Source organism: Leucoraja erinacea, chromosome 21 (assembly GCF_028641065.1).
Source record: "Leucoraja erinacea ecotype New England chromosome 21, Leri_hhj_1, whole genome shotgun sequence".
NCBI classification, from domain to species: domain Eukaryota; kingdom Metazoa; phylum Chordata; class Chondrichthyes; order Rajiformes; family Rajidae; genus Leucoraja; species Leucoraja erinaceus.
This window is the reverse complement of record NC_073397.1, coordinates 12652827-12668351: the sequence shown is the minus strand read 5'-3', so window position 1 is coordinate 12668351 and position 15525 is coordinate 12652827. Positions and strand designations below refer to the sequence as shown.

The following is a 15525-nucleotide window of genomic DNA, read 5'->3' as shown; positions in this document are numbered from 1 at the left end:
CCATTTTTGAGTTAATTATTACAATGCGTTATCCACGTAGAATTCTGGGAATGAAAAACATGAAACGGGCGCTTCAAGGGACTTTGAACTAAAATAGAACACTGCAAACAAAAGCAGGACTTCAAAAGTCAGGCGGCAGAGCACTCATGACTCAATGCCGTATGTAGTGGGTTATAATTAATGCAACAAACTGATGAAGGAGTGGAATTGCTTTAAAATTAAACAGATGAGATTGCAGAAAATGGAGTAAGGGTGATTAAATGATCCCCTCCCGTCTAAAAATCCTGCATCTATGCTCCAAACATCCTGCACCACATTCCTTAAGGGCCTGTCCCACTTGGGCGTCATTTACACGACATGCTAAAAATTGCTTGGCGTGTCGTGACGCGCGCATGGCGAGTGGTGAGGCGTGGTGGCGTATGCAGTTATGCGCGCCACCTATGTGACGAATCCGTTGCGCACACTGACGTATTGATGGCGTATGCTGACGTACTGACGCCATACGTGTAGCGTGTGGTGCCTATGCTCATTTATTATGCATCAGCCTGCGTAAACATCCGTAACCATGCGCCGCCCGTACGCCGTCGACACGCCATTTGAGCGTCGCACACGTGACCACCCGGGTATAAAGCGCTCGTAGTTTTGAAAATGTTTCACCATAGTGTCTTTGATTTTCACTGGGAAAATCCTTGCCACGGAGATCGGACTAGGTACGAACGACATCACAAATGGCTCCCGAAGGGGGCAGGGCCCTCAGGGCGACTGTCATACTGCTAGACGATTTTCGCGCGACGGTTGCACAACCTTCGCGCGTCAGTCACTGCCGTCCTGTCGTGTAAATTACACGCAAATGGTGTCCAAGTGGGACAGGCCCTTTAATCCCTCTGCTCCTCTCCACCTTACTTAGGATAAATCTTCAGCTGATAAGATGGAGGTCGTTTTCATTTCCAAATTTTGTCCTTGATGTTTCTGCATTTCAACTGTTTTCCCCACACCCCCAACGATTGGCTTAAACAACATTAATCATGAACATCAATCTCAATTGCATTATCTTGTATGATGGAGGCAGCTCCAGATAGACTGGGGTCAAACATTCCTAAGTATCCATTTCCCTTATCCAAGAAAGAGTTTTTTTTTGCTAAGGTAAATATTTGCACGTTTTTTTAATCAATGTGGCAACAAATTTCAAATAGACTCTCTAGCAACAAGTTTGGGACCAGATCCTTTGTAAATTAGGATCCAGGCCCTATGGCCCACCGAGTCCACACCAAGCATAGATCGCCCGTTTACACCAGTTCTATATTGTCCCACTTTAGCATTCACCGCCTACACTCTTGGGGCAATTTTAGAGGCCAGTTAACCTACAGACCTATGTCGACATACTTCACACGCAGATTAGCATTATTACTGGAACACCCAGCAATGGCATTGTTACCGTACAGAACCAAAAGCTTCAACTCCAACAGCCACCTTACCTGGTTCTCACCTGGTTCTAATCAACAACACCAGAATCAGTGTTTATGGTAATAACATCCTCCCACTCGTTCACACAGATGCAATGAGCATTTCTGCTCCAAAGGAACATCACTCCACTCAACTAAGCCCATCAGCATATCGTATTTTGCCACATTAATCCAGTTTGCCCTTAAAAGCAACCTTTTAAAGTACTATGGACTCTACACCTTTCAGGCTTTGCTTTTCCAAGGACATCAGCTCTTGTTCTGCATTCCAATCATGTAAATTATTAGTTCAGAGAGTATTCTACGAAATTTGAGCCTTCCCAGTATCCAAATCTTGTCAAACAAGGAAACCAGATATGTAGAAAGACAGTATGTTACAATTAGTAGCACAAATGTACAATAATTAATGGGCATAGTCATGGGGTGGAGCTGTCAAATAGTAAAACCTCGAAGGTTAGGTGGAGGCGTAGTCATAAAAGAGGATATTTTGCTGGTTTTGACAAGGATAGTAGTAAGAAAATGAAGGAATTTGTGTACAAAATTTCAGAAATTTGAAGTACAGCAGCTAATCAAACAACACATTGTAGGAGGAAATAGAAAATAAAATGAACAGTAAAGCAGCAGATATGGGCATGAATACCTGCAAGACCATAAATATATTTGAAAACAAAATACTAACTTCATACTGGAGCACAGAAAGACACAGGACACGTTGGATATAGACAAGTGCAGTTTTGTGGAGGGTTTAAACAGGGAAGTTGGTAGAACATTGATGTTTTTGGAGTTATGTATTCTGGCAATGAAAAACAAATTGCACAGTGACCCAAATGCTGTTAGTTAATATGAAGGGGAAAAAAGAGTGAAGTCTCACACTTCAGTCGCCCTTCAGTCACTTCAGTCAAGAAAGTTTATATTCCCCAAGCGACAACTGGAAATGCTGATAGAAATCAAACATAGTAATGCCAATGCGGCAATATAGTCGGAGACATGTTTGGCCAGGGCCAGCAACTTGGTAATGTGGCAATAAAATTGGGTTGAAGAAAATCACAGTAAGTACTGTACAGCCAATCTCATTAGCACATTAATAGATACCATTTGTAAGGCACATATTCCTCTTTAGTTCCTCTAATGCAATATAATACCATATTCAAACTGCACTCCACTCCCAAAGAAATTGCTTTGAATTGATTTTAGAAAACAAAATATCACGTCTGCTGCTCAAGATGGTCTTTGGGGTCAAACATGGGGTAAGGTAGCGCTGTTAGATAGCCAAAAGCAGATGATGATTCTATGAATGCATAATTTAAAATTAAGGTGAAGGAAACCGTAAAGTAGAAGGATGAATTTAATGCTAGTTGAAAAAGGCAATTAAGTAGCTAAAATATTACAATAGGTGTGCAGGGAAATTGTATGAATGACAATACAGATGATCTTGAAAGTCTCAATTCTGTGAGATGGAACAAGAACCATCTGTGGGGAGGGCAAGATTCAGTTATATTTATTAACACAATGGTCTCCATTTTATTATGCCATTATCATCATACCTGTAACACACACTTTATTTGAAAACTCTCCTTTCATTCTTGTTTAATAATATCAATGTTCAAGATGTGATATCATAAGGCAATGAACATCTGCACAATGGTCGACAAAGCTTGGTTCAGCTGTGATACCCAGAGGGTGGTGCCTTTGAAAATTACCCACAAGGGCAGTGGAGGCTGTTACCAGTGCATCAGGACAGATATCAAATGTTTTTTGTACTTTAAGAGAATCAAAGGTCATTCAAGAAAGTGCAGTTTAACTAAAACAAAACAATGACATTACTGATAGGTGAAATAGGCACAAATGACCTTCTCTGGGTTTCAGTTTTCAGAGATACAGCATGGAAACAGGCCCTGTGGCCCATTCCAACCTTCGACCACCCATTGACACTAGTTCTGTTATCCCATTTTCTCATCCCCTTCCAACAAGCTACATTTATGCAATAACACAACAAATAAAGATACAATAATCAATAGTAAAATACATTAATAATTAGTAGTGCTGGGTAACCAGACCATAATAGTGCAAAACCGATGTACAGAGTACAACTAAAACGTAGATCATAGTTGTATGGAGTTCAGGTTGCAGCTTAGTGTTCAAGAGCGAGATGGCCACTGGCAAGGAGCTGTGCTGGAACCTGGTGGTCACCATTTGCAGGCTCCTGTACTTTATTCCCCATGGTGGCAGTGAATTGAGAGCATGTGGATCTTTGCTGTCTTTTTGAAGCAGTGCTTCCTGTAGGTTCCTCCAATGGTGAGGAATTCACTACCCATGACTGACTGGGCAATATCTAGCACATTTTGCAACCCCCATTCCAGGAGAGTCGTTACCAAACCATGATGCAACCCTTCAGTATGCCCTCTAATTGAAGTGCAATAGAGTGTTCAACAAATCTTCTCAATCCTCAAAGGAAGTAGAGGCATTATTAGCTTTCTTTCTGACATCTTTGTAGTGTGCTGCAAAGAAAGAGAGACGTGGAATCCACCATCCTTACCTGATCTGGTCTACGTGCAACTTAATTGTCTTCTCAGTTGGGGAGCAATTAGGGGTTTTCAATAATGCCAGCTTTGCCGGTGATATACACATCCTGTAATCAAATAAAAACTCAATTAACGATAGGTCAGAATGTTTATTTTATTGAATTTTATAAATAAGGTCTGAAATTTCTGGTGTGTGCAAATTCTGAACTCAAATTTTTAAGAACTCTTCATAAATGGATGGGTTTTTGAAATCAATCGTATTTCTGGCATCCAACATGGCTATGAAGTCCAACAGCTACACTTTGCTATTGACTACAGAGGTACATTGCATCTGCTTTAAAAGCACACTTACAAACCAAAGCCTTGACTCAGAATTATATTCAGAATTGATAGAATTAGATATCAGAGCCTCAAGATAGTAAATATTGCTTTAAATAACATTTTTTCTTCTCCACCAAATTGGTAACAGGGTAAAACTACCCTACCTGAAGCCAGTGCTGCACAATTGTCAGAAGCCCTGGATAATGGTCTACTCTTTCCAGTATCTATTACCCCAGAAATTCTAAGGTTACTGTTACTTATCCAGCTCTCTGCCCATTATAACTGCTGACACTGCATTTCAGACCCTAAACATTTGCTGTGTAAATGTCATCACACAAAGCTTCTTTCACCTTAATTCTACGTCATTTGGTTCTTGATACCTCCACCAACAGGAACAGCATTGCGTAATCTACCCTATTCACGCACTTCGTGATTTTGACATCTCACATTCCATGGCAACATCTTCTATTCCAAAACAACCAGCGCAGATTCCACAATTTTCCAGATAACTGAAGTATCTCAACCACAAGTCGCTTGGTTAAACTGGATTCAAATATATGCACCTTGTTCCTTTAATAGCACCCAGAACTGGACACAATACTCCAACAGCAGATCAAGTGTTTTATAAAGCTTCATGACTTCTTTGGTCTACTGCTCTACTATATCTCTTTTGAAAGCACAAGATCCAGTATGCTTTTTTTTTTTAAAAGCCAGTTTCAACAATTGATATTGCCACTTTTCATTCTTTATAGCAAAATGCAAACGATTATATCTTAACATTAAACTTCATCCACCTACCTCCCTATTCCACCAACCTGTCAATGTCTCCTTGAAGATTAATACTACCTCCCGCTGAGTTATTCCAGCATTTTGTGTCTACCTTCCAGTGTTCACACCAGCAAATTTGGAAATTATACTTCATATGCAAATCTGAATTAATAATCTAAAAATGGTCCTCGTATCTACCAGTGGAAGTACAGTGCCCTCCATAATGTTTGGGACAAAGATCCATCATTTAATTATTTGTCTCTGTACTCCACAATTTGAGATTTGTAATAGAAAAAAAAAAAAAAAATCACATGTGGCTAAAGTGCACATTGTCAGATCTTGTTAAAGGGTATTTTTACACATTTTGGTTTCACCGTGTAGAAATGACAGCTGTGTATATACATAGTTCCCCTATTTCAGGGCACCATAATGTTTGGGACACATGGCTTCACCGGTGTTTGTAATGGTACCCGGACATGGCGACGAAGGATGATAAGTAGAAGCAAAGAAATGGAAGCCAAATAACAGAACGGAAACAAAGCTGAAAATCCAAATAACCGAAAGCGTACTAAGCCGAAAAGCCAAATAACCAAAAGGGCAGGACGCCTAAAAGCCAACTAACCAAAAGGGTGGGACACCTAAAAACGAACTCACCGAAAGGCCGCTATTCCGAAACGGCAACTAACCGAAAGGCCGCTGTGCCAAAAACAGACATGAAGTTGCCGGGGGGGGCGGGACTTGTCGGTGATTGCTCCAGACTCCCGCGTCCATCACATCACTGACCGGGGGAGACAGGTGGGTGGGGGTCATTTTCCCCATGCAAGACCGCCCTGGGCTGGAGGGTGACTGGGCACTCTGAACCCGAGTACCAAGTTGTAAGTGGCCGGAGCGCATCCCCTGGGACAGCCCCCACTCTCCCACGGCCACGACCGCCCTCCGCCACGTCTCCCCCGTGCGGCCGCACTGTGACAGGCTGTGGGTCGAAAGCGCACCAATTGCTGACAAGTCCCGCCCCCCGGCGACGTGATGTCGGTTATTTGGCTTTTCGGCACAGCGGCCTTTCGGTGAGTTGGCTTCAACGTGGCCTTTCGGTTAGTTAGCTTTTCGGCCCAGCAGCCTTTTGGTTAGTTGGCTTTTAGACGTCCTGCCCTTGTGGTTATTTGGCTTTTCGGCTTTGTTTCCGTCCGGTTATTTGGCTTCCACTTCTTTGCTTCAGCTTCTCGTCCTTCAACGCTACGCCCGCACACGGTTTGTAATTGCTCAAGTGTGTTTAATTGCCTCCTTAATGCAGGTATAAGAGGGCTCTCAGCACCTAGTCTTTCTTCCAGTCTTTCCATCACCTTTAGAAACTTTTATTGCTGTTTATCAACGAGGACCAAAGTTGTGCCAATGAAAGTCATAGAAGCCATTATGAGACTGAGAAACAAGAATAAAACTGTTAGAGACATCAGCCAATCCTTAGGCTTACCAAAATCAACTGTTTGGAACATCATTAAGAAGAAAGAGAGCACTGGTGAGCTTACTAAACGCAAAGGGACTGGCAGGCCAAGGAAGACCACCACAGCTGACGTCAGAATAATTCTCTCTATTATAAAGAAAAATCCCCAAACACCCATCCGACAGATCAGAAACACTCTTCAGGAGTCAGGTGTGGATTTGTCAATGACCACTGACCGCAGAAGACTTAATGAACAGAAATACAGAGGCTACACTGCAAGATGAAAACTGCAGGTACGCTGTAAAAATAGGATGGCCAGGTTGCAGTTTGCCAAGTACTTAAAAAAGCAACCACAGTTCTGGAAAAAAGGTCTTGTGGACAGATGAGATGAAGATTAACTTATATTAGAATGATGACAAGAGCAAAGTATAGAGGAGGGAAGGAACTGCCCTAGATCCAAAGCATACCACCTCATCTGTGAAACACAGTGGTGGGGGTGTTATGGCCTGGACATGTATGGCTGCTGAAGGTATTGACTCATTTTTTTTCATTGATGATACAACTGCTGATGGTAGTAGCATATAGACACATCCTATCTGTTCAAATTCAAACAAATGCCTCAAAACTCATTGGCCAGCAGTTCATTCTGTAGCACGACAATGATCCCAAACATACTGCTTAAGCAACAAAGGAGTTTTTCAAAGCTAAAAAATGGTCAATGCTTGAGCGGCCAAGTCAATCACCTGATCTGAACCCAAATGAGCATGCCTTTTATATGCTGATGAGAAAATTGATGGGGACTTGCCGCCAAAACAAGCAGAAGCTAAAGATGGCTGCAATACGGGCCTGGGAGAGCATCACCAGAGAAGACACCCAGCAACTGGTGATGTCCATGAATTGCAGACTTCAAGCAGTCATTGCATACAAAGGATATGCAACAAAGTACTAAACATGGCAACTTTCATTTGCATGACATTGCTGTGTCCCAAGCATGATGGTACCCTGAAATGGGGGGACTATGTATAAACACAGCTGTAATTTCTATAGGGTGAAACCAAAATGTATAAAAACTGCCTTTATTAAAATCTGACAATGTGCACTTTAACCACATGTGTTTTTTTCTACTACAAATCTCAAATTGAGGAGTACAGAGGCAAATAAATAAACTCTGGGTCTTTGTCCCAAACATTATGGAGGGCACTGTATATGGTCCCCATATACTTACCTCCACTTTCCACAACAAGTACTGTTTCTTGTTATTTAGCCTATTTCTCAGCCATATTGCAATTCTGTCTCTTCCCTTGGCAACATCAGATGCATCCATCCAAACCAAATGTAACAATTTTAATCGTTACTTGCCTATCTGGGATCATCTCTTTATCAATTTTTCATTTGTCTAAATTTGGTACATCTTCATATGCTTGCACTCCACCAGACTGATATTCATTTAAGACTTCCTTCTTGTATTTTAAAGTGCCTCAAGTCTTCTATTGTCATTAATTGATTTATGGGCAGTGCACATGGCAAATATAAATCTTTAACACTTCTTTATCATGGACATTGGAGTTGGAAATTGTATTGTTGGAAATGCACACAGGCAAACAAGCATTTTCTATCACTTCTGGTTCATGCCTTACACAAAGTGGAAAGGCTTTCGCAAATCAAGAAGTGATTCATTTACCCATTTATCTCTCGACTTGTAACCAGTAACTGGGCCTTACTGATCTTTGCCGGAAAAAAAATGTCTGACCCCACACATGGATGGCTCATTTTGTTAAAATACTGACAACAAGTAACATAGGGATGGCCCACACATGAAAGAAGCTACCCTCATCACAAAGGGCGAGTATCCAAAACAAAATGAGATAATGAACTGGTTAACCTTCCTGGTGCGTACGATGAAGCAACAAACCCACCACTGTGTCCAAAATTAACTGTGACATTCCACAACAGTCTCACCATTGTTTGCATATACATTCAGACCCTGCAGCTCTTAATGCCAATTGATTTTTAAATGTAAAATCCTGGGAATTAAAGGAAAAAAATAAAATCTTAAAAACCCAGGAAATAGAAGTTATTAGTCAGATGAGGAAAGAAACCCTCCAGCGTTCAAATGCTCGGATAGGGGAGCTATGCCAGAGAAAAATCCTCTGGTCTCTAAACATGTAATAAAAATGCAAATACCTTGATCAAAGCATCAATATTATAGCAGAAAAATGATGTAAAATGACACAAAACTAGATCAAATAGTTACTTTCCATTGAATTTTATGAAGTGGCTCTGCACAGGTCAAAAGATCCTCTGTGCCAAGTAGCAATCAAAAGGTTCTAAAGAATGGGAAAGTTGATAAACACCATGGCTTGAACTTCCTTGCTGTATTATTATGATTCACTGAACAACAAAACTGGTAGAAAGGGGACAGAAAAGATAATTCAGCCCTTCAAAAAGCTCAAGCAAGTTAGACACATCCAAGTCTTAACTAGCAACTTAAAAACGTCAGGCACGCAAGAGTGGCATTGAGTGCAATCTCCACGCTTCTGCAGATTGTCAATGTAATACAGGTGCACAACCTTTTATCCGAAAGCCTTGGGACCAGACACTTGTCGGATTTCTGACATTTTCGGATTTCCGAATGGAACATTTTTAGCGTAGATTAGGTAGGTAGCGCGGGCGGCTTGAAAAGTCTGGAGCAGCTGCCTCCTCCCCGGAGACCGGGAGAATCATTGTAAATCATTGCATAAATGTTAGTCAGTTAGTTTGGAGGGATTTTATGTGGTGGTGGTGGTGGAGTGGGGGTGAAGGGAGAAACTTTAATTCTTAGTCCCCTACCTGGTCGGCGACTCCCAACCTCGCGGAGCTGGGGGCTCCGTCCGGCCGCGGGCGGCGCCGGTTGGAGCTCCGACCCCGGCAACTCTACCCCTGGCTGCGCGGCTCCAAATCCAGCGACGCTCCGCGAACGTTGGGAGTCGGCAGCCACAGCGCTCCGGAGCTTGCCGCACGGCGACCCGGTAAGGCATTGCTATCCCAGCGCTGCGACGCCGCCGACTCCCGACATTCGCGGAGCTGGGGCGTGCGGCCGCGGGCCACGCTGGATTTGGAGCGCCTCGCAGCCAGGGGTAGAGTTGCCGGGGTCGGAGCTACAACCGGCGCCGCCCGCAGCCCCACCAGCCACAGCGCTGCGGAGCTTACTGCACGGCGACCCGGTAAGGCATTGACCGCTCCCCGCCTCTCCGACTAGGTAGGGGGCTAAGAATTAAAGTTTACCCCTTCACCCCCCTTCACATAAAAGCCCTCCAAACTAACTGACTAACATTTAGGCAATGATTTACAGATGTTTAAGCGTCTCCCGGTCTCCGGGGAGGGGGCAGCCGCTACAGTAGTACAGACCTGGGTTGACCGTGGGTCGTTTCGGGTCAAGTTTGGCACCAAACGCGAGCTTTGGTGCGCAGACGACATCTGGAAAAAATGGCCGGTTTTCGGAGTTTTTCGGTTTCCGGAACACCGGATAAAAGGTTGTGCACCTGTACCATCAGTAGCTTACAGTTTAGAGGAAGGCAATACTTTCAGTATGCTTACCTCTTAATTTTCACTACTTTGCTTATCATATTACACAGCGCTATGAAGCTGAAATTCCCCGATTAGTGGCCTAACCCCTGTACCCATAGCACTTTACCTAAAAACACCATAACACCTTCAACTACAGTTTAAAGTTCCCTACAGGGGAGTACAAGACTAATATTTCTTCTCTGGAGACTGCAAAACATGACGACACACAATGATAGTGTGCAACCAAAAGTAGGTAGAATTCCTGAGCTGACAACATAGCAGTTAATTGTTTTTGACTCTGCCTGTGGTCAGTCTCCAAGATCCATAACTGGAGCTTAGTTTGGGACATAACCAGAAGTGCCAAATGCTGTTTGCAGACACAAAGTCACAACTTCTCACCCCAGCACTAGTTCAGAATTCAACTCTAGTTAGCTCAGCATGGAGTACATGGAGCAGAAGAAAAGCTGGAGATTAAGATCGACGGCACGAGCAAAGGGTAGAATGCTGAAAATGAGTAGGACGGCTTTAGTGGCGTCTCCAAAACTTCTCCTTACTGCTTGTTCGTCCAGAGGTGGGGGGAAAACAGCACCAATTCAGGTACTAAAGCTGTGTTTTTTCTTAATATTGTTATAATGGTTGTTTTAATAAAGAACAATAAACGTATTAATAATTTAAAGTTACAAATAATTCAACAAGGGCAGCATGGTGGCACAGTGGAGGGTCGGCTTGGTGGTGCAGCAGTAGAGTTGCTGCCTTAAAGCGCCAGAGACCCGGGTTCAATCCTGACTACGGGTGCTGCCTGTACGAAGTTTGTATGTTCTCTCCTTGACTGTGTAGGTTTTATCCGGGAGCTCCAGTTTCCTCCCACACTCCAAAGATGTTCAAGTTTGTACGTTAATTGGCTTTGGTAAAGATTGTAAATTGTCTCTGGTGTGTAGGAAAGTGCTAATGTACGGAGATCTCTGGTCGGGATAGTGGGCCGAAGAGCTTGTTTCCACGCTGAATCTCTAAGCTACACCAAAAAGGAGCTCAACAAAATACCTGCAAGTCTGAGAAACAATGATAAATTTCCCTATCACTGTCCCACTTTGAATCTTATACTCATAAAATGCGGGGGCTTCGACCGGCGGCTGCAGGAGCTTCGATCGCCCTGACGGATCGATCGACTGCCCCGACCGCGGGAGAATAACGAGGAAGAAGTTTTGGCTTTATTGCCTTCCATCACAGTGAGAAATATGCTGTGGTGGATGTTTTTGTTAACTATTATGAGTGTGGCTTGTTGCTTTTTTTTTAGTATGGTTGTATGGTAATTTGCATATCACCGTACTTAATTGGTACACGTGGCAATAAAATACCTTTGAAACCTTTAATTCTCTTTTCACTCTCAACCCTTGCAAGATTACATAGTCAATGAGAGAAAAAAAGGACATAACTCCAGCACCAAACATAACTCCAGCACCAAAACATCCAGTCCCTTTCCCCATCAAGGATTACATCTGTCCAGCGAATTCCGAGGATGTCATTAATTATCAATAGAGTTCACTGTAAAGGCTAGATTATCCCTGTGCCACAATCTGACGTTGGCTCATCACTCAAGACCCATCTACCTGCCAGTATCCAGCATTTAAAAAACAGTTGCGGGAACTCAGGGGATCACCCAGCAACTGCTAACGGAAATTACTAGACAACGGGTCTACCAGGTACTCAAGTTTCGGGTCAGGACCTCTCTGTAGGCTGATGGAGTGGAGGGAAAATAGCTGTAGAAAGAGGGGTAGGGGTAGGGGTTGTCAAGAGCTAGCACTTAACAGGTGGATCCAAGTTTAGTTAAGAGAAACAGCACAGAAACATGTCTTTCGGCCCACCGGGTCAGCGTCGAACAGTGATCCCCGCACATTAACACTACGGACAATTAACACATACACCAAGCAAATTAACTACAAACCTGTACGTCTTTGGAGTGTGGGAGGAAACCGAAGATCTCAGCGAAAACCCACACGGTCACGGGGAGAAGGTACAAATTCCTACAGACAGCACCCCATGTCGGGATCGAACCCGCTGCAAGCGTTGTAAGGCAGCAAGTCTACCGCTGTGCCACCGTAACGCCCCTAAGTGAAGTGGGGTTGATTGGCAGACGAGTCAAATCAGGAAGAGAAATGTGATTTTCCTTAAATAAAGATGGTAACTAAGACTGGAGGGGATAAGTGGATGTCAAACGGGTGCAAATGGCAGAAAGATTAGGAAGGTGTAGGTTGAGGAGATAAACAGATGGAGGAGGGGAAAGGAATTGGGTGACGGGGCGGAGGGAGCACTGGAAAGAAAGGAGAGCGTGTGGGGATGGGAAAAATCAAAACCTGGGTAGATGAGAGGAGTGGTTACCTGAAATTAGAGAATTCAATGTTCATCCCGTTGGGCTGTAAGATTGCCAAACAGAATACGAGGCATTATTCTTCCAGTTTGTGTGTGGCCTCACTCCGGCAACAGAGGTGGTACAGGACAGACTGGTTGGGAATGGGAATTAAAATGACAAGCAACCAGGTACTCAAGTTGGCGCTGACTGACAAAGTGGTGTTCGGCAAAGTGATCACCTAGTCTCACGATCTCACTGATGTGGAGGATGCCACATCAAGAGCGTCAAAATACAATAGACACGGTTGGAGGGGGTGAATGCAAACCTCTTTCAATTGAAAGGACTGTTGTTGAGGGAGGTGGTGTAGGGCATGTGTACATTATGTCCCTCTTTATTCATACAACTAACATCCTCTGGGTCACAAACTATTTAATATTTTGTCAGAAGCTACAAACTAACAATACATCCTCTCTCTACATCTTATTATGCTGTCACGGAATAGAGATTGTATCTATTGTACAAACTGAACTATAACTTGTTTTGGAACTAGATAACTTTGAAATGGCAAATGAAGGCCATCAATAATACAATTTCATTGGTCACAAAAAAAAAAATCCTATATTTCCCATTCCCACAAAGTACAATAGTTCCTCAAACAGCTACAATGTTATTGGGTGTTTCAGTAAAAACAAATTTGCATTACACAATAGACAAGAGACAATAGGTGCAGGAGTAGGCCATTCCGCCCTTCAAGCCAGCACCGCCATACACTGCGATCATGGCTGATCATACACAATCAGTAGCCTTCTCCCCATATCCCTTGATTCCGCTATCTTTAAGAGCTCTATCTAACTCTCTCTTGAAAGCATCCAGAGAATTGGCCTCCACTGCTTTCTGAGGCAGAAAATTCCACGGATTCACAACTCTCTGGGTGAAAATGTTTTTCCTCATCTCTGTTCTAAATGGCCTACCCCTTATTCTTAAATTGTGGCCCCTGGTTCTGCACTTCCCCAACATCGGGAACATGTTTCCTGCCTCTAGCGTGTCTAATCCCTTAATAATATTATATGTTTTAATAAGATCCCCTCTTATCCTTCTAAATTCCCGTGTATATAAGCCCAGGCGCTCCATTCAACTTATCCCGGGAATTAACCGCGTGAACCTATGTTGCACTCCCTCAACTAATGTCCTTCCTCAAATTTGGAGACCAAAACTGCACACAATACTTCAGGTGTGGTGTCACCAGGGCCCTGAACAACTGCAGAAGATTTAAAGTTCCCGCCACGCCGCAGCCAGAAGCACCGCAGACTGCAGGGCCAGCAGTCAGAGCTCCTCTCCAGGGGTCCCCGGCGAGAGACCCCGCTCCTGATGGTAAGTCCCCGCTGCGCCTGCGGTAAAAGTTGGCCGCGCGGTCAGATCTTTTTCTCCTCCCGGGTCCCCCACGAGGGATCCCAGGCAGTGGATGCCGCACCGGCTGGAGCTCTGCAGACCGCGGCTTCAGGCTGCCGCGGGCCAGCAAACGGAGCACTCCCCTCCGCGACGAGAGTCCGCGCTGTGCCCGCCGCTGAAGCCCCAGGCTATTTTCCGGGAAAGGCCGCGCCGATCCTCGATGTTAGGCCACGGGGGAGGCGACATGGAAAAAGTCGCCTCTCCATGGAGGAGGCGACCAAAACGGTTTCCCCCTTACCCCTCCCCACACAAGACACACAAAGAAACATTAAAAACATACATGTAAACACAGTGTCAAGATCAGTGTCAAAACTCAAAAAGAAATGCAAATGAATCACTCTTTCACCGGATTTGTACATTTCTTTCTGAAACTCAGTTCAATTGAAAATTGTTTTATAAAGCTATTCAAAACACACACCCATACGAAAAATAAAAGGTAGACTGGAATTATCTGCATATTAAGGGTCCCACCGCAACATATGAAAAGATATTCCCAGATTCAAGTGCCCCCACATTGTTATAAATGCCCTGAGACCCAGGGAATTGCAGCTGTTGGAATCATGAGCTAAACAAAGTGCTTGAGAAACTCTGTGGGTCAGGCAGCATCTGTGGAGGAAATGGACAGGCGATGTTTCAGATTGGGATCCTTCTTCAGAAGAAAAGTATCGGAAAGCTTCAGAAGAACTCTTAGGGAAAAAAATTGGCAAGTTGCAACATTTGACTCAAGGCATTGGCAGTATAAACTCAAAGCACCAGAGCATCTTTTGAATGTGCTCTGCTGGTGAGCATACGCATGGTCTCATATCTCTAGCTGTACTAAACTTAAAATATGAACAAGAAACACTATTCCTTTGGAAACATTACCCAAGCTTTGAAAATATTTGAATTCAACTAACCATACAAGCTATATTCAAAAGTTCAATTTGTGCCTTATTTCTTTAATTTCAGACGATAACCACTTTGATTTTGGTTGCATCCTTCTGCTTGTCACATTCACCCATTTTGATCAGCATAACTTTATAAAAAGCGCTGCATAGTTGCAATGAGAAATTTTAAATCAATAGACGAAAGCTTATCACAACCTACTGTTCAAAAGGCATTCGAACACAAAACATAATCTATATTATTTCTTTATGGGCTCTGCTTATGTTCAGAATAGGGGGAAAACCTCACCAAATTCGACAGATGCACCTTAGAAAGCATTTTATCAGGATGCATCACAGCTTGATTTAGGAACAGCTCCATCAAGACCACAAGAAATTGCAGATGGAGCACAGACCATCACACATGCCAACCGCCGTTCCATTGACTCAATTTATATTTCACAGGGCGGGCAGCATAATCAAGGCGAGTCACACCATGGCCACTCCCTCTTCTCCCCTCTTCCATCAGACAAAAGGTATAGAAGTGTGAAAACACATTCCTCCAGATTCAAGGCCAGTTTCTTCCCAGCTGTTTTCAGGCAACTGAACCATCCTACCACAGCCAGAGAGCAGACCTGAACTACTATCTATCTCATTGGGGACCTTTGGACTATCTTTCATCGGACTTTCCTGGCTTTACCTTGCACTAAACGTCACTCCCTCATCATGTATCTGTCCACTGAATGGCTCAACTATAATCATCTTTCCTCTGGCTGGTTAACACCCAAAAGCTTTTCACCTCGATACACGT

General features: G+C 43.6%; 1 protein-coding gene across 4 annotated transcripts in view; it reads right to left on the bottom strand.

Moving 5' to 3' along the window:
- Positions 1-15525, bottom strand: part of LOC129707261 (nuclear receptor coactivator 3-like) — a 196160-nt gene that overhangs the window by 153006 nt on the left and 27629 nt on the right. For all 4 annotated transcript variants that reach the window (XM_055652168.1, XM_055652169.1, XM_055652172.1 and 1 more), the window contains exon 2: positions 3997-4089. The gene's annotated coding sequence lies outside the window, so the exon portion shown is untranslated. The remainder of the gene's footprint in view (positions 1-3996; positions 4090-15525) is intronic.